This window comes from Thermobia domestica, chromosome 2 (assembly GCF_964235325.1).
Source record: "Thermobia domestica chromosome 2, izTheDome1.hap1.1, whole genome shotgun sequence".
NCBI classification, from domain to species: Eukaryota; Metazoa; Arthropoda; class Insecta; order Zygentoma; family Lepismatidae; genus Thermobia; species Thermobia domestica.
In genome coordinates this window covers 329,926,832-329,953,495 of record NC_137455.1, presented here as the reverse complement: position 1 = coordinate 329,953,495, position 26,664 = coordinate 329,926,832, and the positions used below count along the sequence as shown (strand labels likewise).

The 26,664-nt window shown below is 37.0% G+C and overlaps 1 long non-coding RNA gene across 1 annotated transcript in view; it reads right to left on the bottom strand.

The window, feature by feature from the left end:
- The window catches only part of LOC145678691 (uncharacterized), a 273,884-nt gene that overhangs the window by 55,013 nt on the left and 192,207 nt on the right, over positions 1–26,664 (bottom strand). The window lies entirely within an intron of this gene.

The window sequence follows — 26,664 nt, the reverse complement described above, 5'->3', positions numbered from 1 at the left end:
AGAACATCAAAACAAACAGCACTGCCAGTTCTACACCCAGAAATGTTAACTGGGATTGGTCCAAAGTATTTGAGGGAGGTCCAATACGTCCACATAATATGGAACCTGTCTTATACTGCACCCGAAAAGACGATAAGTAATTCTTACTTACTGTCACCTATATTTTTAGAAAAAAATGATAGAACGATTATTTTTATAAGAAAAGAAGAGTTCATGATGAGGCGTAAAATAAAATATTTTAGCCTACATCAATTTGTTAAACAAGTATAGTTCGTTAAGAAAGTCTACAAATGTTAGTCAAGTTTCGAAATTTTTGGGAGGTCCGGACCCGGTGGACCCCCTCGCAGCTACGCCCCTGAGCATTGCTAACTAGTCCCAAATTCAATGTGGCGTTCCCCATCATACAGTTTTATGTGGAAATTATCAATAGTATAAAATATACTTATTTTATAAAAGAAATATGATACTAAAATACTATACACAGAGGGGGGAGCGATTCTACATACTGACTTATTAATATTTGATTCACAAATTACTGTAGAAGAAGCCTTCATTATCAATATAAGCTAAGAATTAACTTGTAAATGCGGGCCTACTTTCATTTTTTTTTCTCCTCTACTAGATATTTTCTTTCTTATTTCGTAATTCTGCAATCACTTTTTTTAATTGTCATTATATTGATTTGCTTCAGTACTGAGAAGCTTCAGTACTTTAAAAATATGAATGCATAAAAACCAATTCCACTGCAACGACTAGTCCCTTTAACTTCTGAGATAGGGAAAGGAGACTTAACATTTGTTCCAATTGCCGCGCTGAAGAAATCTAGTCGTCGTATGCTCGCTGCAACACAATATAAATTAGAGACTCTGTGACGGATTACTTTTCGCTTTTTAAAACGGATTAACGAACGGACAGTTACAGAAGTAAAAAATATGTTATTTAAAGTGTATATATGCGAGTATTAAAAAGTATTTTTCTGTTCTTTACTACTATTGATAATAATAATTTTTTCCTGAAATACTTTGGTCGTTGAGCAACGCTACAACCAGTGTTGGGTAAGTTACTTGTAAAAATGTAACGCGTTACAAGTTACTTTACTTTCTCTTAAATTGGAACGCGTTACTAACGCGTTATTTGCCCCAAAAAAGTAAATGTTACTTTACTTTTAGGTCCGAAACTTTAAAAATGTGAAAAAATATGACTTCAATTTTCCGTACTACTATTACTACCGCTATTATTATTATTATTATTATTATTATTATTATTATTATTATTATTATTATTATTATTATTATTATTATTATTATTATTATTATTATTATTATTATTATTATTGCACGTTCTGAATCGCATTATGTAAATGCAAGGACAAGTTTTTACTTGAAATATGGACATTTTCATATAATGTAACATTGATAAAATGCCATACTGCGTTACTCGTAGGGATTGACACGAGCGAGTTCGAGCGAGTTTTCTTTTTTACTCGATTTGACTAGAAACAGACATCTTTGAGCCCGACCCGAGAACTCGACTCGAATTGGGGTCGAGTTTCGAGTCGAGTCGATCCAAATCCGGTGTGTAGTTACGAGTACATTCTGCAAGTATACTACGTAGACAGTATAATTATTATCAATGACACTACTACTACTACAACTTTTATTATTATTATTATTAATAATTATAACAACACTGTATATAAAATGAAAGAAAGGCAGTTTATCCAAATACTATTTGAATACTAAAAAACTAGTTGATTGCCAACCTCGGTAGTCGTGAAGTCTAGGAGTCAAGTACATTGTTCAACACGAGCTTCTTAATATGGGTTGATGGTCTAGGTTGAATATTTGGGCTCGAGCCAAACACTGTTAAAAGTTATAGGCCAAATATCTTTAAAACTGCTCGGCCCGGGTTTAGAATTGTCAACGACTCGAGCAGCTCGGGTCACAGCTCATTCACTATCGACCCGAACCGAGAAGTGAGCCGAGCCAACAGCTCACCCAACCGACTCGGCTAGAGCCCTCGGCTCAGTTGAGCCGAACCGAGCAGATGGCTAATCCCTACCAAGCCAGTTCGAGCCGATGGTTCACCCCAAGTGAGCAGGCTCGAGCCATCTTCTTAGTTGAGCCGAGCCGAGCTGAGCTTGTTATTAAAACATCTCTTGTGGTCTCGCTATCGAGAGGAGACGAGATGCGAGCAGTGTCCCCTGCCCCTCTCGTGAGCAAAACTAAAAGTATTCCATATTACTGTTTAGTTTACATTTCTCATGCCTTTTGTTTTTCAGTGTAATCAGGTCATAATATGAACACGAGTTAAAACGACCGAGCCATTTATCAAACTCGACTGGACTCGAAACTCGACGTGAAAACTGAATCGGCTCGGAACTCGACTCGAGGATATTACCTTTGACTTGACTCGAAACTCAACTTGAATTCGAGTCGAGTCTAGTTTTAGCTTGACTCGTGCTCATCCCTATGCGTTAGAAAAAATGGTTGCTTATTATTATTCTGCTAAACTAATTAACTTATATAATAATAATGTTATGTAAAATTAAAAATACAAAATATAGAGAAACATTACACTACAACTAATAAAATAAGAAAACATGAACTGGGAGTGAATCAAAACTTGCCAGTACTCTAAAATCAATACATGCTTTTTAAAGCTAGTTTCAAACTCTATAATCAACGGGACTCTAGGATAAGCAAACTGATCTGAAAGAACTCCAATATTACATACCATCTGCAAACTATGTTCTAGTAATAAAGTAGGCCTGCTCATCAGAACACAGTTTATTCATATTAATCCCTTACTGTAAATCGTTAATTATGGCACCCTAGCTGTTGATAAATATTTTTCGTCGGGGCACTTCAGGCACTTTACTTTTAAATTTGGTCCACCATCATCCTCAGCTCTTAAGAAAAAAGTATGCTTTCAAATCTTCGAAAAGTAAAATATTTTCGTTCTCCATCTTTATAAAAGCAACACCAATCAAAGTAAAATAGACTACCGGTATCATTGCACTCGTAGTTCACTCATTGAATATATTGATTTGGGGCTGTCAAAATCTACGACAAAATCTTCCAGATGCTTGCAATCACTACACGTGATTTCCCTAAGGCTGTCTTTATCTTCAAAAAGCAGCAAGTGGCACTACGAACTTATATGTTTCTCTGTGTGTCTGTGACTGTCGGTCACTTACATACGTAGCTCATGCATGATTGTTTTCTTCTGAGAAATTCATTTACAGGGAAGAAACACTTGTTTTCGGAAAAGATATATATATTGTAGTTACTCATCCGAAATGTAACGCAAACTAGGTACGTTACTTAAAAATTTGTAACGCGTTACCGTTACAGTTATTTTGGAAAAAATGTAACGCGTTACTAGGAAACGTTACTTAAAAAGTAACGCGTTACTTGCGTTACGTTACTTCCCAAGACTGGCTGCAACACACATCAGCCGCCACTGATAAAATTACTACGTTACAAAACAATTATTCACAGCAAAGCTTCATGAAACAGACGACTGAGACCTAGGTTTCTGTTATAGGTAGCCAGAAATTTTCGGATTCAGGTTACCCGACTGGATCAATGGGAATCGGGTACCTGGTTGCAGAAACACGAATCAGATACCCGGATCCATTATTACCCAGGATCCAGGTATTTCAGGGTCCGGTTCTGATCATGTCTACCTTGAAGACATTGGGAGCTTCTGTTCGAACATGAAAAAAAAAAAAAAAAAAAACTAAATTTGTAGCTGTAATATGATGACTTGGATATTCTCAATCTGCGCGTGATTTTTTAAAACCCTTAAACGGTATTATCGGTCTGTCAAAACCTCTAGTGGTTTTAAAAGTCACAAAACAATATTTAGGATTCATATCTTAAAATTGATTTCTTCAAAGTAAAATTTAAGATCACATTCAAACACAACCACTAAACTATATAAAAAATAATCATTAACTGTCTGAGAGACTGGGACATACCTTTAAGAAGTTGATAATAGGCATACCATCAAAAGATCTGACCTGTTGATATATCTAAAATATTTGTGATGATAAACTATCATAGATGGCATGTAGTATATTTTAAACTAGATGACTATGTCTTATTTACGCAATATTTTATAAACAGTAAGTACCCTACTTATTCTGTTACTTTCCTTTTACTATCCTGCTAAATTTATTCCTAGTTTAAAGTAAGAAACTGCAATATACGAAAAAAAAAAAAAAAATCTGAAGCTTTCCATACGGCAATGGAGATGGGATACAACCGAGACGATACGTCAAAAACATGTCATTTTTCTTTCTGTGACGTAAGCAGCACATTGTTTGACGCTTTGTATCTCCGTAACGAAGAAATATTATTCTGAGATTTTGGCATTTCGAGGACACGTTCCTACGCGACAGAATCATTAAAATTATAACTTTTGGTCAGAAAGAAGACGTCCATTTTGGATTGTGTAACATCTTTAGAAATAATTCTCTCTCAAATTTCATTGCTGCTATTATAATACTTGTATGTTTCTCTATCAATTTCAATTACTATACGCATTAACTCAAGTTTACTATAATAATATCATATGAAAACAAATTGTGAAAATACTGAAATCCTTGATGCCAAATGTTAGCAATGGTGACTTCATACAAGTCAACTCGTTCTGTCAAGAGAGAGACAGAGAGAGAGAGAGAGAGAGGGAGAAATCAGCGTTGCTGCCTTCGAGAAAAGTATCATCTTACTTGGAATGTCCAGGTCAAGAGGAGGAGAACTAGATAATCAACAACTAGGGCATTGAATGTTAGTGCTATGACGTCACTTCTGGTTCATGGAAATATTAGCTAATTTCGGTTTCTCCTGATATTTAAATAACAGTAGCCTATATAACCACCGTCAAAATATTTATACTCTTAATAAACATTAGTTTTCAAGATTAAATTTTGCAAATTCCTGATTTACAGCGTAATTAAAACTTAAAACGTAAAGTAAGGGTTTTGATTTCTTTCTATGTATTTGCAAAAATGACTTTCCATTAAAGAATAAGAACATTTGTTGAGACCGTTAAATCGTATAAATATTACCCAGTTAAGAAAAAAAAGTTCTTAATATATACGAGGGCTATCCAGAAAGTAGATTACGTTTTCGTCTGTGTCCGCTAGGGGCGGGGCTAGCGCGGCCATCTTGGGGTCAGAGCGTTGCGCAGCTCAGTCGGCATCTAGCCGTGCTAGTGAGAGGTTCGTGCTGTGCTCCGTTAAGATACTGTGACGGTTTGAAATGTCTGCGTTAATTGAAAATCCCGCGAGCTGCGAGGTGCGTGCAGTAATAAGGTTTCTGACAGCAAAAAACTGTAAACCGATAGAAATCTATCGGCAGCTGTGTGAAGTGTATGGGGACAACATTATCACTGAAGGTGGAGTGCGACAGTGGGTCATAAGATTTAAAAATGGCCGAACCAAAGTTCACGACGAAGATCGAAGTGGGAGACCCAGCAAAGTGACTGCCGAACTTGTCGAAAAAGTCGATGTTAAAGTCCGTGAAAATCGAAAGTTCACAATAACGGAACTTTCTTTGAGTTTTCCACAAATTTCGCGAAGTTTGTTGCACGAAATCATCAGCGAAAAGCTTGGTTACCACAAGTTTTGTGCAAGATGGATTCCAAAAATCTTGACAGAGGACCACAAAAATCAGCGAATGGCTGCAGCGTTGCACTTTTTGGACGCCTACAATAAGGATGGTGACTCTTTACTCGATCGCATCGTTACTGGTGACGAAACATGGGTGAAACACGTGAACTGTGAAACGAAATTGCAATCAATGCAGTGGGGGCACACAGGTTCTCCCCAAAAACCCAAGAAATGCATGCAAACAATGTCGGCAAGGAAGATGATGGCGACTGTTTTTTGGGACAGAAAAGGTGTGATTTTGGTGGACTTCCTGGAAAGAGGCACTACAATAAACGCTCAAAGGTATTGCCAAACTCTGCAAAACCTCAGAAGAGCAATTCAAAACAAGCGCAGAGGAATGTTGAGCTCTAAGATCTTGTTGATTCACGACAACGCCCGGCCCCACACGGCAAATGTCACGCGTGAAGTTCTTGAATATTTTCAGTGGGAGTTGTTTCCTCATCCGCCGTATAGTCCCGACCTGGCACCGAGCGACTTCCACCTATTCCCAGCAATGAAGAAGTGGCTGGCTATGCAGCGTTTTGATGACGACGAACAGCTGCAAGAAGAGGTAACGAAGTGGTTGAAGTCGCAGGCGGCCGAATTTTTCGACGAAGGAATTTCCAAGCTCGTACATCGCTACGATAAATGCCTTAATTTGAATGGTGACTATGTCGAAAAGTAGTATTTGTGTGTGGCTTTCATCTGTATATAATAAAATTGGTTTCCTATACTTTGTTGATTTTTTATTCCAAAACGTAATCTACTTTCTGGATAGCCCTCGTACATCGTGGTATCTTCACGCATAATTTCAACATACGTGCATCAATTTAATAACTTACTTGCTTAAATACTTATATTATATTGTATCTGTCTCAGTGGCGGTCTTATCTTGATGTGATTGACTCGGAGAATCACCTCCATTTCTGAAAAGAGTGAAGTTGTTTACACGTAGTTTTTAAATTGTGAAATGTTACGGATCTCTAAACATGTAGCATTTTTCTTGTTCATTTTCAGCCGTTGCTTTGCCATCGAATACTCTTTACATTAAATCAACCATTTCTATTTTAAAATCTTAACTACTGGCACCGCTGAATCTTTCACTGCTTTGTTTTCAAACAATGATTCGATCTTGCCAAGTATCTGATAAGCAATACGCAGCTGGGAAATGGAATGTTTAGAATTGGTGGTGATGGTAACATCAACAATGTGATTAGTAGCTTAATTTTGTAGGTTTGGCGATTCTGCAGTTTGGATGCCATTACAAAGCGTTCTGCATTTCTATTGAAAAATCAGTGTTGCCATTTTAGTTTCTGCTATTACCATAAGCACTGGCGTCTCTGGAATGTAAAATTTGGAGGGAACATCAAAAAAAGTGATTTAAATGGTACTCCCTAGCCAACCTGTTTATTATCTTCGATTCCATTTGTTACCTGTATATAAAACTCTGTTATAATCGTTTCATAGCCTTAATATTATATTCCAAATAAATATAAGATTATTAGGTCTATTTATAAGTTATTCTGTCGTTAGTAAATGAATTAAATTAGAATAAAATATTGAATATTTGGGGGACGCGTCCCCCTCGTCCCCCCTGCCAGAGACGCCGATGACCATAAGACAGGAATGTGGAATTGTCGTTAAGACATTATATACAAAATTTGCCTTTCTATTTTGTGATTTGTCAGCAGTGATGAAAATTTTCCGGAAAATTTCCGATTCATAAAAACATACTCCACTTATTCCTACATCGTTGTTTAGTCGAGATGTGAGGTGGAAAATTTTCTTCTATATTTTTCCGGAAAATTTTCCGTTCTTAACAAATATCAGTGATTAAGTAACAATTCGTCAGTATTCATAAAATTGATTGAATTCATATATAGAAATGTTAAAAAGCGAAAGATTGTTTAAAGAATCTGAAAATTTTCATAGCTTAGACAATTTTCAAATTTTTCATGAATCGAAAAATTCTCTCTCCTGTACAGTGATGAAAATTTTCCAATTCATAAAAACATACTCCACTTATTCCTACATCGTTGTTTAGTCGCGATGTGAGGTGGAAAATTTTCTTCTATATTTTTCCGGAAAATTTTCCGTTCTTAACAAATATCAGTGATTAAGAAACAATTCGTCAGTATTCATAAAATTGATTGAATTCATATATAGAAATGTTAAACAGTGAAAGATCGTTTAAAGAATCTGAAAATGTGTATAGCTTAGACAATTTTCAAATTATTCATGAACCGAAAAATTCTCTCTCCTGTACAGTGATGAAAATTTTCCGGAAAATTTTCCGATTCATAAAAACATACTCCACTTATTCCTACATCGTTGTTTAGCCGTGATGTGAGGTAGAAAATTTTCTTCTATATTTTTCCGGAAAATTTTCCGTTCTTAACAAATATCAGTGATTAAGTAACAATTCGTCAGCATTCATAAAATTGGTTAAATTCATATATAGAAATGTTAAAAAGTGAAAGATCGTTTAAAGAATCTGAAAATGTTCATAGCTTAGACAATTTTCAGTACTATGTAGGAACAAGTGGAACAATCTTTCGTGAATCAAATGAATAAGTGAAGTATGTTTTTATGAATCGGAAAATATTCATGACTTTTAATAAATTGAAATTTTAAATAATAGAATGGGATATTTGTACTCTACGAACAGGATGTGTGTTCTCTGCACTTTGCATACACACACACACACACAGAGAGAGAGAGAAAGAGAGAGAGAGAGACAGAGAGAGAGTTGAATTCAGTTGATTTTGAGTTTAACGTCCCTTTCAGCGGCGAGACTATATAAAACAGGACCAACTTATTAACGTGGAATCCGAACTACATGGGCTCCAGCTGAGAATCGAAGCCAGGTTTTCCATGCCAAAGGTGCGTATGCTAACCGCTTAGCAACGAAGGAACTCGCAGAACAAGAGAGAGAAACACTGTGTAAAATTTTATTTCCCAACTTGAAATATTAGAAAATTTTCCGGTTCTAGAAAGCTAATTGGAAAATTATAATTTGTTGCTGACTAACTTTTCTCTACTGAAATTCAATTTTGTAGCTCTATGTGCAGTTAAATATAGTGGAAAATTTTCCACCTAACATCACTATACATAATATCCAAAATTGTCCGGCCTATGAAAAGTGTTTTTCACTTGTTTCTACATTGTCATGAAAATTTTCCGATCTATGAAAATTCCTTTCACTTGTTTCTACAGAGCAATAAAACTTTCCGATTCACAAAAAAGCTGTTTTACTTTTTGCTTCAAGATAATGAAAACTTTCCGACTAATAAAAAGTTCTTTAATTTTTCCATATAAGGCAGAAAATATTTCGATTCATAAAAAATGGTTTAACTTGTTCCTACGTAGTACTGAAAATTGTTTGAGCCATGAAAATTTTCAGATTCTTTAAACGGTCTTTCACTTTTCAACATTTCTATACATGAATTCAATCAATTTCATGATTGCTGAGGAATTCTTACTTGATTACTGATATTTTTTTAGAACGGAAAATTTTCCGGAAAAATATAGCGGAAAATTTTCCAGAAAATTTTCCGAAATGGAAAATTTTTCGCGGAAAATTTTCCACCTCACATCACTGTTTGTCAGTCACTATAAAGTTAGTCATGGATTCCTTTAAATATAGATTTTATTGAATTTTATCCTCTTTACATACGTGTCGTTCAACACTTTAAAGAATACTTAAAGAGCTGGATTAAGTAGTTACATACATGTTAGTGAAATCTTTGATATGAGTGGAAGGCAACTATATAATTTTACAGTTAAATTTCAATTTGATGTACAAGTTTCCTTGACAGACACTTAATTCTTTGAACTGAGTATAATTCACCTGCAATACTTATATTTAAACGGAATTGCTTCGTAAAGTTTTTTTAAAAAAATAATAAGGGTCTAAGGAACGGATATTCTGGAATTTAGGATAAAGCATAAAGTATCTCATAATAGTCACTATATGATTGAGTGAAAGAAGATTATGTTATTGGATTCAAGTAAACATGAAGCTTGACTAATTTTTAGAATTAAAATTTAAGTAAATCGCCATCGAGGGAACTTACGAAGAAAAAGAAACCCATGTGTCATATTTATTATCTCAGTATAAGAAGTTTGTTCTGTATCTAAAATCTCGTAAGAATTTTCGTTATTCTTCTGGGTTAAGTGATTCTCGAGCTGGTTCCTATGTGGGCATCGACCTTGTGAGGCCAATGAGGCCTGGTTCCCTCCAAAGTTTGCTTGGGTTTCCTAGAATCTTGATATATTTGTTTTGACCTTTGCTTAAATATGTAGCAATTAAACACACATATATAAACGTAATCCCCCTCTCCACCAAAAGTTGCACAGAACTCGGCGCAGCTGCGCTGGTCCTAAACTGGAGAAGAAAGAGAAATCCTGATATATTGGATTTCCTGTAAAATCGATTAATGTAGGATTTTGAACTGTAAGTACAAGCTGCCATAAGTTACTTAAAGCTGAATGGAATCAAATGAACTAAAACTATCATCACAGGTTTGTTTACTACAGAATCTCAGCAATATAACAATTGCTGTTCTTGGCTGATACAGTCTTCTAAGGCAGCGTTTCCCAACCTTTTTCAACTTGCGGCACACTACGACTGTAACTTGAATTCTCGCGGCACACTCATATATATTATTATTTGTAAATATGAAATACCGTGGTATTTTTTTCTGTGATTACTGATCTTCTCACAGAGAAGAAAGCTCGATCACTGGTTTTCCCCCGTGGTAAATCATTATGCTTATTTTACATTCTAATTTAAAAATAGAAAACAATTGCAATGAAATATTGGACTCAGGTTCTTAAAACTATGCTTTCTTTTTCGAAAACTGTATCCAACCTTCACTAACAAGAAAGATCACTAAATAACGAAAAACAAACAAATCTCTTAGTTTTAAAACACAAATGTAGATAATTTGTATGCATGTTTGCTTTGTCGAAATAATTGAATGATATTTTAAAATTTCAAGTTGCGAAATAGTCTGCAACAATAAAGAAGCAATAATAGTCATAACAATGATAAATACTTTTTTTTCAACATTAAAAATATACAGAAAAGTAATATGGTACGAAACTTAAAGTTGTAGATTCATAGTAGACGTTCATAGTAAATGTGAAATACAAATATACATTTTTCTTATGTCTTGCAATTTGATTCCTATAGAATTAATAATTTGTTTCGATTTCCTCGCGGCACACCAGCGGCCCATTCACGGCACACCGGTTGGGAAACGCTGTTCTAAGGGATCATGACCACTGTCTTGGTTGTCGAAGACGTGCTCTGCAAGAACATATTTACCCAATGGAAAAGTAGACGAGATCTGACGAGTAGTGGTTAGGACAGTGTTTCATATCACAATACATGTGACTTTGTAGTGATGTTTATTCATATTACCTATGTCGTGTACTTGATTAGACATTTGCTGTTGACCATAGACATTGTAGTTTTTGGTACATTTTGTCAATTTCCTGACTCACTGAATTCGCTACGACTGAAGAAGCTGTAGTGGAAAGTGCAGCCACGAAGCACTTCACAATTACTATACACTTCTTCAAATGCAGTATTGGCACAGGAAACGTTTTAAAAACCGAAACGAGATCCAATAACTGGTAGAATGTGTCATTGTAAGTGTGTGTGAAATAGATCAATTTAATATCGCAGGAGCAACAGCAATGTGGAGTATAATTTAAAACACTAATTTCTTTGGTGTTCGTTCAATTTATCCATCTTGTCCAGTTTCTCTAAATGGTCAAATGATCAACGCTGAGTTCCTCTGTAACCTCTCGTGTCATTTTCTGCGAATCTGCTCAGGCAATCCCCTTTCTTCGTAGTCGCCAGTAACAGAACGTGGCCCGTGATCTTTTTCATCTTCCAAGCATAAGATCCCTCTAAAGAATTTTCAGAATGATGTTGCATTGCATAATCGCTCACACTGGCTTAATTTGCCCCACACATTCATTAATATTTCGAACCGTTTGGATTCCTTTGTGACCGAGTGTAAATATGTTGAAGTAGATTTTGCAAGAATTGTGTTTTGGCATCATATTGTCTTAGGCCTGAAAATAGACGAAAGCACAGAGATATTCTCTACACACAGAAACTAAGCTTTTGAATGGTATTAACGAAGTATACAGACAACATATTTTATGGCCACAGTTATTCGTCAAAGTGAAAGTACCCGAATTCTTGCATTAAATTTATGCAACTCAACCCAATATGACATGGCAATATCCTAAAGCCTATTAGCTGTAGAATCATCAGAAAATTTAATTTTTGAAATTCTGAAGGAAAATTGTTATTTTATTGTACGCCGCGCGTGTCGTGTTGAATTTAGTCATGGTCCGTTACTAGTATTTTTTAAAGTTTTGTCCCTACTATCTATAAAACAATTGAAGTCTGAGCCAAGCCAAACAAATTAACATCTCATATTATCAGCATTAAAATTATGATTTCTTATATTAGATATTAATTTGTATATTAGGCTAAAATGAATAAACATTATCAGAGAAGGCTCTAGTCTCCTACCGAATTTGGGTTGCTTAATTGAATATGAAGTTGAACGCCTTCTTTCAACATTTTTTTTTTTTTTTTTTTTTGCTAAATGAAACTTATTCTATTTTTTTAAAAGTGAGATTCAAACGTCTATTCAGGTTTGCATGCAATACAAGTACATTAGGGCTTGAGCCTGGGACCACATACAGAGAAAGCACTTACGTTACCTATTTTGTCATAATTCATTAAAAGGCTGAAGAGTTAATTTGGGGCAACTCAATTCTCAAATGCTTTCTCTAACCAATTAAATAAATAAAGATATTTAATTTGACGTTCTACGGTTATATCGTTAGGCTAAAGGAGGATGATTAATAAAAGTGAATGCTTATGAAAGAACAGAACGGGTTAAAGTTACAGAGGTGTGGGCCGTCACATTTCCTTTGCTTTGGGGGAAATTAACATAAATAAATTCGGGAACAAAACATCAGTTTCATTTATCATTAGAACTTCCATTGCCATCTGCTGGCAGTTGAATGGAACTCTGAGTTACGTTTTCTGTTATCAGAATGACTTATCTAGATCTACAGGGCGGGCGGAAAGTAACTCCCTAATTTGAATTGTGGATTTCTGTTGATCTTATGTGTAGATAGCAATATTCTTGTTTTATAGATTAAGTATGCAATTTTTTCCCTATTTTTAGATCATGTGAGGCTTTTGTTATTTCCTTGAAGCTACAGAGATGCCAGAACGACTAAACATTGAGGAGAGAGCCAAAATTGCAGCAAGATTTGAAGTGTAGCAATCTGTAATTCAGGTCCAACGGTAGAGGACTGGTCAACATAAGAATCAAGCTGTTCTGGATGCAAAAACAATTAAAATTTGCCAAAGAAAATTAATGACTAACATCAGTGTCCTGGATATCGTGGATATTAAGAGATCAAGTAAGCCCTTGACTTTGGTATCAGAGGAAAAAGTGGTGGCCACAGTGAGGGAGATGTTCGAACGTAGCCCTTCAAAATTAACAAGGCAGGGTGCAAGAGAGAGTGGTATTACACTCTGTTTGTGCGTTCAATTCTCCACAAAGAGATACATTACACACCATGGAAGCCTCATTATGTCCAAAAGTTGTATCCAGATCATTGTGATAGGCGTGTTGAATTTTGTGAAATGATGCTCGCATGGCACGAAGATAATTCACACCTGTTTGAAAAATTTCTGTGTAGTGATGATGCTGTGTTTCATGTAGGTGGAGATTCATTAATCGTCATAAAAGTCATTATTGGACAGAAGGTGATTCCAAGGAGATCGTTGAAAAATGCAGAGGAAGCCGAAAGTAACAGTGTGATGTGGATTAACTTCTTCCCGCATTGTTGGATCCTATCTGTTGAGAGACATTATGAACGCTGAAAGATACCTAAAAATGTTAGAAATTTTTGTGTGGCCTACAATTTCTGACGTGAGTGGGATGAGTCACATGAACTGTTATTTATACAAGAGGGAGCTCTCCCTCATTACACCTTGCCTATAAGACAATGACTTGATGACACTTCGCAGGACGTTGGATAGGTCCCTGGTGTATCACAGAATGGCTAGCGCGAAGTCCAGACCTCACCCCCTGCGATTTCTTTCTATGGGGGTGGCCTAAGGAAGAAGTGTATCGCAGCAAACCACAAACTCTTGTCGAACTTGAGAATAAGATTCGTGTTCCTGCTGAGGTCTTGAGGAAGGTCGTAATAAACGTATTTGTTCGTTTGAGACAGTGTCTAGAAAATACTGGAGCACAAATTGAGTTGTAACTTTTGGAAGGATAATATATATACATGTGTGCAAAAAATATACATAATTTTTGTGTTTTAAATCTGTAATTTCTGTGTTTTAAATCTTTTCGAAAAAGTGACTTACACCATTGTAATTTTAACTTGTGTAAAAAAAATGTAGAAGGAAATGAGAGAACCTCGAAAACTCCACGAACACTGTTGTCTACTAAAAGCTCATGTGGACTGGGAACGAACAAGCAACTGTCCAGGATTTATATTTATATTGGTAGCATTGGTTTACCATCTATTTAATATTTCCCAAGAAGAGATTATATTTTAATCAACATAGTATGGATTCTACCTTTTTTTCTTTTATGAAAAAAAAAAATCTTGCAATTTCTTGATCACTCTTGAGACCGTGAGTAATTTGCCTGTAATGGCACAGGAAATGAATTTTAATTTGAGAAGCTAATTTGTACTTTTCAGAAGCATCTCTTTGCCTGCTACTGCACTTGCCATAATTTTTTCCTGTAACGTTCAAAAGCTAGCCTTGGAATTGACGGTTGCTGCTGGTTTTTGAAGTGATACGTTAATCGCCCTCTCGCCGTCTCCCCCGTGATTATCTGTTCGGGGTGTTATCTTCAAAAATAGCAAACCGACACTCGCACAGGAAGAAGAGGGACGGAAAATATCTCTTCTCAGTTGCCTAGCAACCCATAATTGGAAGGAAGGATGCTCCATCTTCATTGCATTTATGCCTCTTCTGGCTACGAAATGGGTAAGTTTTTATTTTCGCCTGTTAAACAAAAATAAAAGAAAAATAATAATTCTTCCATTTCTACTAGAATTTAATGGAATTCTATATTGTATTTAATAAAGATATTCTTGCTTACCTAACATCATGGCTTAAGAATCCAGAAGGTTTATCGTTCCAGAAGCAAATGTTCATCGTTGGAAGGATCATTCACTGTTTTATGAACAAGACTGCGAGGACGTTTTCGTTATCGGAGCTCCATTCAGTCCTTGTTGTTTAGTCCAATGGTTTATGTGTGGAATCATTTTTCTGCCTGTGGCCCGCGTAGCGTAGTCGCTAACACTCTCGTCTTTGGCGCGAGCGGTCCTAGGTTCGATTCCCGGTAGGGACTCTCGGTCTAAAAAGTGTAAAAACTATTTCAGGCAGGCCATCCAGAGTAAAGCTTTCCTGGGTTTTTCCTTATTCACACTAGGCAAGTGTCGGAAATGTTGGGATGGTACCTAACAATACAGATCCCAGGCCGCTTCCCTTTCCTCGGGTGGTGTGATCGCCAAGGGATGTTAGTCCTCATACGTGACGAGCTAACATGGCCATAGATGCCGAAAGCCCAGAAATCTAATTCCTAATTCCACTTTTCTGTCGAAACGAGGCTTATGACAGAAGTCATACCAGTATAAAAATAAACAAAGCTTTATCGCTTCAAATTTAACAGTACTGAAGGAAATACTTTTCCTCTTTTAGTTTGAAACCAAAAATCTTTAATTTATTTTTATCAATATGACCTCCCTCATGAGCCGTCTCTTTGAAATGAACTGGGAATTTCAACGGCTTGATTTTGCTGATTTCTTCCTCAAATCGATTTAAATACCCCTTACTTGGTGATACTTAAATTTTTTTGTATGTAATTTTAGTGACATTTGAATTTATTTTAAGTAATATTAAATTTATCTCTCTCTCTCTCTCTCTCTCTCTCTCTCTCTCTCTCTCTCTCTCTCTCTATATATATATATATATATATATATATATATATATATATATATATATATATATATATAAATATATATATATATATATATATATATATATATATATATATATATATATATATATATATATATATATATATATATATATATAGAGAGAGAGAGAGAGAGAGAGAGAGAGAGAGAGAGAGGGTGCCCGGGAAATAAGGACGAATTTAAATTTCGCACCATTTTGTCTTATGACGGTTGACAGCCGTGGTTTTACCATGTTTGTTATCCTCTATCCTTCAGATTAGTAGCCTGTGTGATGAGCATTGTTGGTTGGTGTTTATTTCGGCATGAGCGTTTGACAACAAAGCAACGCATCCAAGTGATTAAAAGTTCTCAAAAAATTATCTCTTTGCGAGGAAATCAGGAATGGCCTGCCAGATCATGCGATCTTACCCCTTGTGACTTTTTTGTGGGGATTTGTGAAATCTAAAGTGTATGTGAACAAACCACAGACAATACAACAACTGAAAGATGAAATTAAGAGGGTTATTAACGGCATCACACCAGATGTTTGTGAACGCGTCATCGCAAATGTCAATGAACGCATTGCTCATTGCCGTGCAGCCTTGGGTGGTCATATGCCGGATACAATTTTCATACATAAATGTGAGAAAATTACCTAATGTGTATGTATTCCGAGGAAGAAGGTGACATGAAAAATAATTAAAAATGACCGATATTAGTGTCGAAATCATAGTTTTTGTGGTCCCTAAGTTGATTGGTCCCTTAAGTTTGGTGCCCTTTATGTCCAAAATGAAACGTATTCTCTCCGTGTGAAGAACGGGCATTCTGTTAGCATTTATTATTACTTAAATTAACTTATTATTTAATATTGCTTAATACATATTTAACAGCTTTTATGATGCACATAGTTACACATTTTCGAAATATAACCATAGTGAGTTTTAAATCAAATCAAACACGAAATTAAAAGAATTAAATCTAGGAGGCTTAGGTGGGCAAGTCATGTAGCCAGAATGAGAGAAAGTACGCTTTCAAAGTTTTTAACTGGAAATCGAATCGGAAAGCGACCGCAGTTGGATCTCGCAGAAATAGGAATACAAAGTAAAAACTGGATCCAGTTGGCTAAGGATAGAAGTCAATGGAGAGCTTTTGTGAACGCGGCATTGAATTTCCGGGTTACATATGCCATAGAGTTAGTTAATCACGAGATTATCTTCGCGAAAAGTTCACATAAGTTTATAATGAATGAATATCTGAACATTTACAATGAATAGTTTCCCATTTTTTTCTTTTTCTTTTTTAAAGCATCAACTTAAGTTTTCCAGAATTCGCTAAAGATAACTATAATGAAAAAAACATCCTTAGGTGAAAATAGATCAAAGGTTAAGTAGTGAATATGTATTGACAGCAATTAGATTTTTCACAAACATTAGAACACTTTTCTTTCTTACCTTATTAAATATTTTGTTGTTGCCCTAATCTAATAAACTTATTAAGCAGTCACAATGTCCATAGAATAAATTTATTTCATATAATAGTACAGACTTCAAATCTCACTCTAAGTTTACTGAAACCTGTAGTCAATTTAGAAGCTCCATTCAGAAGCAATTGGACGATGAATTTAAACGTTCCCTAATGAATTTAGTACACATTGCGGTGTATTCAAGTTTATCTCATTATGGTTCAACAATATTTTTTTGATATGAAAATATTAATTTTTTCTTGCACAAATATACAATATACAGTATATTAATCCAAGTCGTGTAAATAATTTTCATAAACTACTGCTGGATTTAACTGGCGGAAGAGATTTGATTATGCATTTTCGTGTGGGCGGAATTTTCATCAAGCTAAGAGGAACAATACACAAATTTAATATTTGAATCACTCGTGTGTAGTAACTTCTATATGATTTTCAGTCTCTTTCTATTCGAAAAAGATCCAGAAACAACTTTGTATCTTTTCAAACAATGTGCTTAGAGAACCATGAAGGAAACTCGGCAATCACAAGGAAGATAATTGGTGTTTATCCTAGAAAAACAAAAGAGGAAAAAAGTAAAATGAAAGGATTTATTAACTTGGATACTCTGTGTTGGATAGCGTTATTAATTAGGCTAAAGCGTTATATATACGCACTTTCCCTATCAAAAGTTTGTAACAAGTTTTTCAGTATCCATGGTTACAACATGACTGTTCCTTGTCTTGTTTTTACTTGAAATATAGAGGTCTTCTACGTCAGTACCCTTACAACAGCATCCACAATCTAGTCACTTTTCCTGGACAGACTTGTGAAATCGCTGAAGCGGGGACAATTTTCAACTGGCAATTTGGAGATTTGCAAGAATCGATATTCAGACAATTGGAGCTGCTTCTCTTCCTAGTGTACGACCTTCTGTCTATCCCTATCTTCAATTTACATTGCTGAATGACGTAGGAGCGAACGGAAGGGCGGAAATGAACAGTAAGAAGAGTTCGACATCGGACTTCTCTTTTATTTCTCACATTTAAGATTTTTTTTTTTAAAAAGGGAAGCGTTGTATGTAGTTTTCTTCTTTTCTTTTTAATTTAGTCAGTGAAAAAAAAATCGTTTATAAGAAATGGCTGAAAGAAATAATATAACCCTAACTTACACTCATTTTATCAGTCAGATCATACTAATATATTTCAATTGGTAGTTCTGTAAAGGTAATAAGTCACTGGCCCTGTCAGGTTTAGTTAGTTTTGTTTGGTTATCAATCCTAAATACAGGCTTTTGTTTGAAAATGGCTTATTAAGAGGAAGTTAGTATAGAATTAAGAGCTTTGATTTAACATGGACTATAAACACTTTTCATTATATTCCTCGGATCTATGAAGATTTTTTTTTTAAATGATTGGCAAGGTACTTCAATGTAAATGACAGATACATTAATGATTGAATTTTTGTCTGAAAGTGCTAGTTGTCTCTTTGTCCCTGTAAGGTCTCTTTGTCCCTCACAAATAATCTCTTCGTTCGTAAGTGGATATCCAAACAGATCGTTTTGAACCCTCGACGTTTCTTCGTCCCAATTAGGCTTACCAACTATCTTTTGAATGGAAATTGTTGGCTTGAGATTTTTAAGTACAGGCGTTAGAGAATTCAATTGATAGATATAATGAAAAGTGTTTATCGTCAATGTTAAATTGAAGCTCTCAATTCATCCTTGCTGAAAACGCTCCTGCTCCAAAAACCTGGTCACGACACTTACTTCATCTTGGAAGACTACTTCCTCTCAAGCGAAGAATATGTCGAAAACTTACTAATACTTTAGCTTGGAATATAAATTGACCAAATACGATTTATATTATTCTTTGACTTTACAAAACGTTTCAAAGAAAGGTGGAAGGTGTCCAGGTTTTTTGAACAAGACTGCGTATTACTTAGTATGTCTATGTTGTGCACACATGCAAAAAAAATCTATATCTAAGAATGTGATCATGATTACTAAATAAAACCCGATTGACTATGTTACGTCAATGTCAGTGACTTATCATATTTTTTAAACATCTTTTCAAAACAATCAATCCATTTCAGTGCTATATATAATCGAATTTGGATTGTTCCTTGTTATTTAAATGTAAATTGCTAGAAGTTTAATTTATTCCATTTTCTATAGAAACAACACAATAATGAAACAAGAGGGAACGAAAAATCATGCAATAACCTAATAAGGAAACAAAACCATACTAAATCCAAGCTAAGTTTGTAAGCTACTGAAAACAATTCTGTATTTACCTTTCAAACAGATGTAATTTCAGGCTTGACTAAATTTCTAATAATAACCAAAGAGTAAGCATTACAAACAGTGACAAAACGCAGTGCTAGAGAGAGAGAGACGCGAAGGTAATGGCTTTGACATCGTTTGTTTGAGTTAGAAAAGAGTTATTTTCCTCGTATTAGTATTGCTCTTACTTTCCTCTCTGTCAATTTGTAAATCATTATATTTTGAGTTATGTATACTTTGGGAAAAGCAACTGTATATACACAACACATATTTAAAGAAACACTTTGCGTTTACATCCCAACGTAACGTTTGGAGTTAAGTATCACTTTTCTGCACATGAGATAAATGGAACATAAGGTACTCTTTCCAGATATTTATTACGCTTCCCCAAGCATTTTAAACTTTTAACAGACTTTAAAAAAAGGAGGATTTTAATTCAACCTGTTTATGTATAGGGTGAGTCAAATTGAATGTTACAAACCAAATTCCCGTCAAATGAAATGAAGTGAAATCTTCAATTTTACGTTCTACGATTATGCCGACTAGGCTAAAGGAAACGATGGTGATGAGAAATGTACGGAATAGTGGAATTAATAAAGTGGGAAGAAACGGGAGAACCCCGAGAAAATCCACTCACACGGTGTTTGCTCACCACAAAGTTCACTTGGCGCGAACTGGGATCGATCCAGGGACCTCAGGCATCAGAAGTGAACGTTTTACCATTGATCCACTATGGCCCCTAAATTTTCCGTCGGGTATGTATTGGAGGAGCAAAATTATAACACCAACATTGAAAAACACAGAGAGGCCAATTAAAAGTCTATGATTAGCAAGTGCTCCTAGGGTCCTCATCAAAGTGCCCCTACGGCCAACTTCAACATTTCAAATTACAACATGGGTTGAGTGATACCTCGTTCGATAGATCATGGAAAACGAAACGGCTTTGGTAAAGAAACCATTGATATAGGGAACCGTTTTCAAAGAAGCCGTCATAAATGGGGCCCTATTTCTGATAAACTTGAATGGTCCGTAGTAGGAACACGGTGGGAGATAAATCAATGGAACAAAAATTGGAATAGACAAATGGCATATAAATGCCGGAAAAAATGTTACAGTATGTAAACCAAAGTACGTACATACTTGCCGTGTCAAATTATATTCAATATACCTCTTATCCTGTTCCACACATCTTCATAATCGGTAGCGTATTGATGCACACACACCATGTAGGATCTCTGCGGTGATAGATTCACATGCACATCGAATACACGCCTTCGTATCATCAATAGTTCTCGGTACTATGGACATCAAACGATCTTTCACGAATCCCCAGAAAAAATCAATTGGGCTTAGGTCAGAAGATCGTGGAGGTCAGTTAATAGCACCCTCATGCTAAATCTATATATCAGGCACATGTAGATTCAACAAGGTTCTGACCTGATGTGTTATGTACGGGAGCACCGTCTTGTCGATACTACATACGCACTGATCCGTCGAGAGGAATGTCTTTTAACAACTGTGGTAACGTATCACTGGCAAATATGGCATACATATTACCAGTAAGATTTCTATAAAAGAAATGCGGCCCGAGAACATGGTCATCCAGGATGCCTCACCATACATTGAGAGACCACCGAGGCTGATGTGAAAGTATGCACTGCTGTAGTGGATTGTCCCGAGCCCAATAATGGATATTATATCGGTTTACGTGCCTTGTATTCGTAAATGTAGCTCAATCGCTAAACAATATGATGGGTATGAAGTTTCATTGTTTCTCATATCTCCCAACCATGCACAAAATTACGCTCTAGCATGGAAACCATTTGCTAACAGTTCCTGAGTAACATGAGATAGTATGGATGAAACTTGTCCCAGACAGCACAATGCACGTACAGTATCCGTATAGTACATGTACAATTGCACGGATGCAACATGTGAATCATCTGTATAAATGCACGCCTGTACATGTGATGCACATATACATGCCAGGTCCTATTCAACATCTTCACGTGCCCAGAACATGTGCAACGTACACGTCCTGCACAAGTGATTTACATCTACCGCGCAGGTGATTTACAAGTAGCACGTATTCGATTTACATGTAGTTCACAGGTGATTTACATGTAGGACAGCGGTGATTTACACGTAGCACATAGGTGATTTACATGTAGCACACAGGTGATTTACACGCAGTAACCAGGTGATTTACATGTAGGACAGAGATGATTTACACGTAACACACAGGTGATTTACACGCAGTTCCCAGGTGATTTACATGTAGGACAGAGATGATTTACACGTAACACACAGGTGATTTACACGCAGTACCCAGGTTATTTACAGGTAGGACAGAGGTGATTTACACGCAGTACCCAGATGATTTATATGTAGGACAGAGATGATTTACATGTACGATAGAAGTGATTTGAAACAGTACCCAGATGACTTGCATGTAGTGCACAGGTGATTTCCTCGTAGTAGAGAGGTGATGTAAAAGCAAATTCGAGATGCAACGGAAAAAAGAAGTTTATATATTTGGTGTTTTACGCAGTAACACAATCTATAACTGCAAAGGTTTTTTTTAAGGCTAGCCGAAGGCTAGCATCCTTTTAGAGGGCTACACCCTCTTTTAGGGAAGGGAGTTAGGAGAACCATTATGGGAAGAAGGTATGGGTGGTGGGCTATGGGTTATTATTTATTATTATAATCTTTATTTCTTAAACATGTTATTGGAAGGACTTTATGATCTTTACGATCATAAACATACTTGTAGGCTAACTGGAAACATAAATCATGGTTATACGTGAAAACAAATACTACATATATAATATACGAAATATAGGATACATAATACTACATATAATATAGCAAGAAAGGTAAAGAAACATACATAATATGGCAAGCGTGAGAAATCAGACAACAAATGTGAAGTGAAGGTAGTGATAAGCGATATGTGGAAGTCAGGATGAAAATGAAAGATGAGATGAAGTGCACTTGACGCCACAACACGACACAAAGTGTTAGAAAGACGAATGTGGTTATCTTCTGCCTAGGGGCTGCTCTAGGCTAATGGAGACGTGGTGAACCCTGTTAGTGAGATGGAATTACTGTGCATATGATGGAAAGATATGCGGGAGATGAATATGCAAACGATAATCTTGGAGAATCTGTAGATCGAGATGGTCGGGAGGGACTGTGTAGCAATATAAAGTAAAGAGAAGGTGAAGTGGAGTATGATAGTACCGTGCAGGAGAGGAGTGGAGTGCAAGATGATGCATAGTTTCAAACAATAGAGGATGGTGATGTGTGTAGCGTTGAGTAATGAATTTTAAACGGAGAGTTTCGAGATGATAGGTAAGTGTAGGAAATGATATTAAAGAATAGAGGTCCCGAGTTGGACTCGGGAGAGAAATGAGGAAGGCGATGCGGAAAGCATGTCTCTCAAGAATGGCTAATTTCTGATAATGTGAGTAAGGAGCGAAAATCCAGGCTGGAAAACCGTAAGTAAGAACTGGGCGGAGGAAGGCCTTGTATGTGTTAAGAACTATGTGTGATGAGAGACCCCAGGTTGTACCAGTTAATCGTTTCAAGAGGTTGAGACGGTTGTAAGCTTTAGTTTTCACACGATTGAGATGCGGTTTCCACGTTAAATGATGATCGAATAGTATGCCTAAGTATGTAACGGTTCGGGTTGGAACGATGGCTGCATTATGAACATGGAGTGACAAAAGAGATGGGTTTCGGTGGACCTTGGTACGTTTTCGGGGCGGTATGAAAACAATAGCTTGGGTTTTGGTGGCATTAATCTTAAGTTTCCACTTAGAACACCAGTGCGTGAAGCGATTGATGGCTATTTGTAATGAATGATTGATGTTGTGTATAGTTTTGCCAAGTGCGAGAAAAGCTGTATCATCAGCGTACTGAAAGAGATGGACGTCAGGAGGAAGATGTGGAAGGTCTGCAACGAAAAGAATATATAATAGTGGGGAAAGGGCGGAACCTTGAGGAACACCGCACATGGGAAAAATGGGATGTGAGAGTTGTTCGTTAATGGAAATATAAGATATACGACAGACAAGAAAATGATAAATGAGGCGAATGTATGCCATCGGAAACTGAAATTTTATGAGTTTATAAATTAGCGCCAGATGCCAAACCTTGTCAAAGGCTTTCTCAAGGTCGAAAAAGACGAGACACGAGGGTTGAATGGAGTTGTAATGGTTGGTTATGAGCGTGGTTAGTCGAAGGAGCTGATCAGTAATGGAGAATGAGGGACGGAAACCTGCTTGATGAGTCGGAAGAAGTTGGCGGTCTTGTAAATATGGATGGAGGCGTTTCACCAGAATGCGCTCGAATATTTTGCTCAGTGTGGATGTCAACTGGATGGGTCGATATGAAGAAACATCTGACTGTGGTTTACCAGGTTTGGGAAACATGAGTGTTTTCGATACTTTCCACTCCGTTGGAAAAAACCCTGTGCGTAAGATAAACATATAAATGAGTGCCAGAAGAGTGAGTAATATAACGGGGCTTTCTTTAATATGCCGATAGGTGATCGAATCAAAACCTGGTGAGGTGTTGCGTTTGCGCTGAATGACACTGGTGATTTCTGAGACTGTGATGGGATGGGTAAGAGCATGATTGGGAACTGTATGAGAGATATGAGGTTGAAGTGAATGACGGTTAAGATCGACTTGATTGACTGGATGAGGAATGTTGTCAGACTCTGAGGGTGTGAAGATAGTTTGGAGATAGTCAGCAAATGCATTTGCTTTCTCGCTGTCGGAATGTAGGGGTGTATCGTGTAAAAGAATCGGATATGGAGTCTTAGTGTGTTTGCCACAAAGAGCATTAAAGCGTTTCCAGTAGCGAGTAGGATGAGTTGTATCGGAGAGTTGATTACAAGTTTTAACCCATTGACGTAATTTGTAAGCGGAAATGTAGTTGCGGACTGTTCGTTGAAGTTGATGATGAAGTCTTAGAGCTTCTGGATTTCTGGTGTGAAGAAACTCACGGTAAGATTGGCGTGATCGACGGACTAATGCTAGATATTGTGGGGGTAGTTTTGGACGGTATGGGATTGATTCAGATTGAGGAATATGAAGTGAGATGCCTGTTGAATGGAAGTGGTTATGAGATTGACCTGATGTGAAAGTTCTTCTGGGGTAGTAGGAGCTTCGGAATCAGCCAAAGTGTTTTCGAGATACGTACGATATTGTGGCCAGTTGGCTTTATCGTAACGGAGGGATATACGTGGTGAAAATGAGGACTTAACTGAAGCCAGACCTGAATGATAGATTAGTTTGATGGGTGCATGGTCACTGCCCATTAGGTCCAAAACATCAATAGTGCAGCGATTAATGATGGTATTTGAGACTATTGCGATATCGGGAGTGGTGTTGCTGATGGGGCGAGTACAGCGAGGAAGATTGAGAAGATTACCTGTTGTATGAACTGTGATGTAGTCAGTAAAAGAGGATTGATCGGCATTTGAACGGCTATGAAAGTTAACATCGGCCAAAATAATGAAGTGTTTGTACGTATTTGAGATGTATGAGAAGAATGCATGAGGTATAGGAAGGCCGGGGCGCACATAGATAGTGGCAAGAGTGATGGCAATATTACGGAAATACAATGTGGTGATGAGGTATTCAGGGAGATGTAAGAGGGGACAGTTGTGAGAGCGGAACGGAATGGTATGACGGAAACCTATTGCAGCTCCACCATTGGCTCTGAGGGCTGGCATAGGGCTATCGTGGCGAAGTAATGTGTAACGTGATAGGGAGCAAGATGAAGTGGGTTTGAGAAAGGTTTCATTCAGGAGGAAAGCTGTGACTTTTTCTTCTAGTAAGAGTGTTTCGAAAACGACTTTGTGTTTAGGAAGAGATCGGATGTTGAGAAACAAAAAAAACTATATCCATATTGGGTACGATTAGACTGATGTTTCGAGGCGAGTGGTGTGAAAATGAACGTAGTTATTAGAGTAGGTTGCGTATAATGATACGTGAAACGTAGATTTCGCTGCGGCAATAATTTGTTGTAAGATATGCTGGCGGTGAAAAGGGAGAATATTTTGCAAAGTAAGAGAAAGGAATTCTAGTAACTTACTAACTGTGACAGGATCGTCAACGGAGTGATCAGTGGAAGTGGATGATTCAGCGGTTCTCAGAGGAACAACAAGTTCGGGATGTGTTTCTTGAGCAGAAGGTTTGCCTTTACACTTATAACTATAAGCTGGATGGGGTTCGGTGCAAGTAGGGCATTTCGGGGGCTGAGTCATGTTTGTGCAAGCACGAGTTTGATGAGGTCCAGAACAAAAGCCGCAAACGGTAGGATTTTTACAGGCCGTTGTATGATGCGAATTGTATTGTTGGCATTTTTCACAGCGTAATGGTAAAGGTGAGGATGACCGGGAAGGCTCAACACGGTGTCTACGTTTATAAATATATGCTCCTTTAGATAGCAAATTGTTGATTGTGTCTTGAGAGGGCGTGAGTATACGCACCATATAGGTGGCACCAGCATTGTTGTTTATGCGGACGGCTTTATGAATAGTATGCCCTTCGAACTGGAGCTCTTCTTGAACCTCCTCATCGGTATACGTCGGGTCAACCCCACGAATTACAACAGAAAGGAGTGGAGGCCGTTTCGGTGGAGGCGCGTTTTTCCGTTTGACAGAGTTCAGGGATGTAAGGGTAGCTTGTTTTCCAAATATTTCAAAAGATGCTTTATTCCGAACTAAGATCGCGAAGTTAGGATCCGGTGATTTGAGTATCATGCCGTTGCGTGTTTTGATGACTTGAGACAGAGGAGCGTTTGGCAGATACTTTCGGAGCTGGATAGTTATGAATTTCTCGTTACTATATTTGGTATCAAAATTTTGAAGGAGAAAAGAATGAACTACTGGAACAGTTGATGAGGAAGATGAAAGATGAGATGTCTCATTGATGACTGTTGGCTGGGCTTCCATGTCTGAAGTATCTGAAACATTTTCACGATGTTGTTTTTTCGCCGGCTGGCGAGACTGTTTAACAGAGTCAGCATAGAGTTGTTGACCGCGTGGAGATCTGGATCTCGTGGATACGTTAGAAGTGGTGGAGGCAGTAGAACTACCTGACTGTGTACGCTGTCTGTTGCTCATATCCTTCCGCTTGGTCACTTTCGTAGCCGAAGCAGAGGGAATGGCAAACACAGGAATGGCCATGATGGCGTCCATCCACCGTGGATC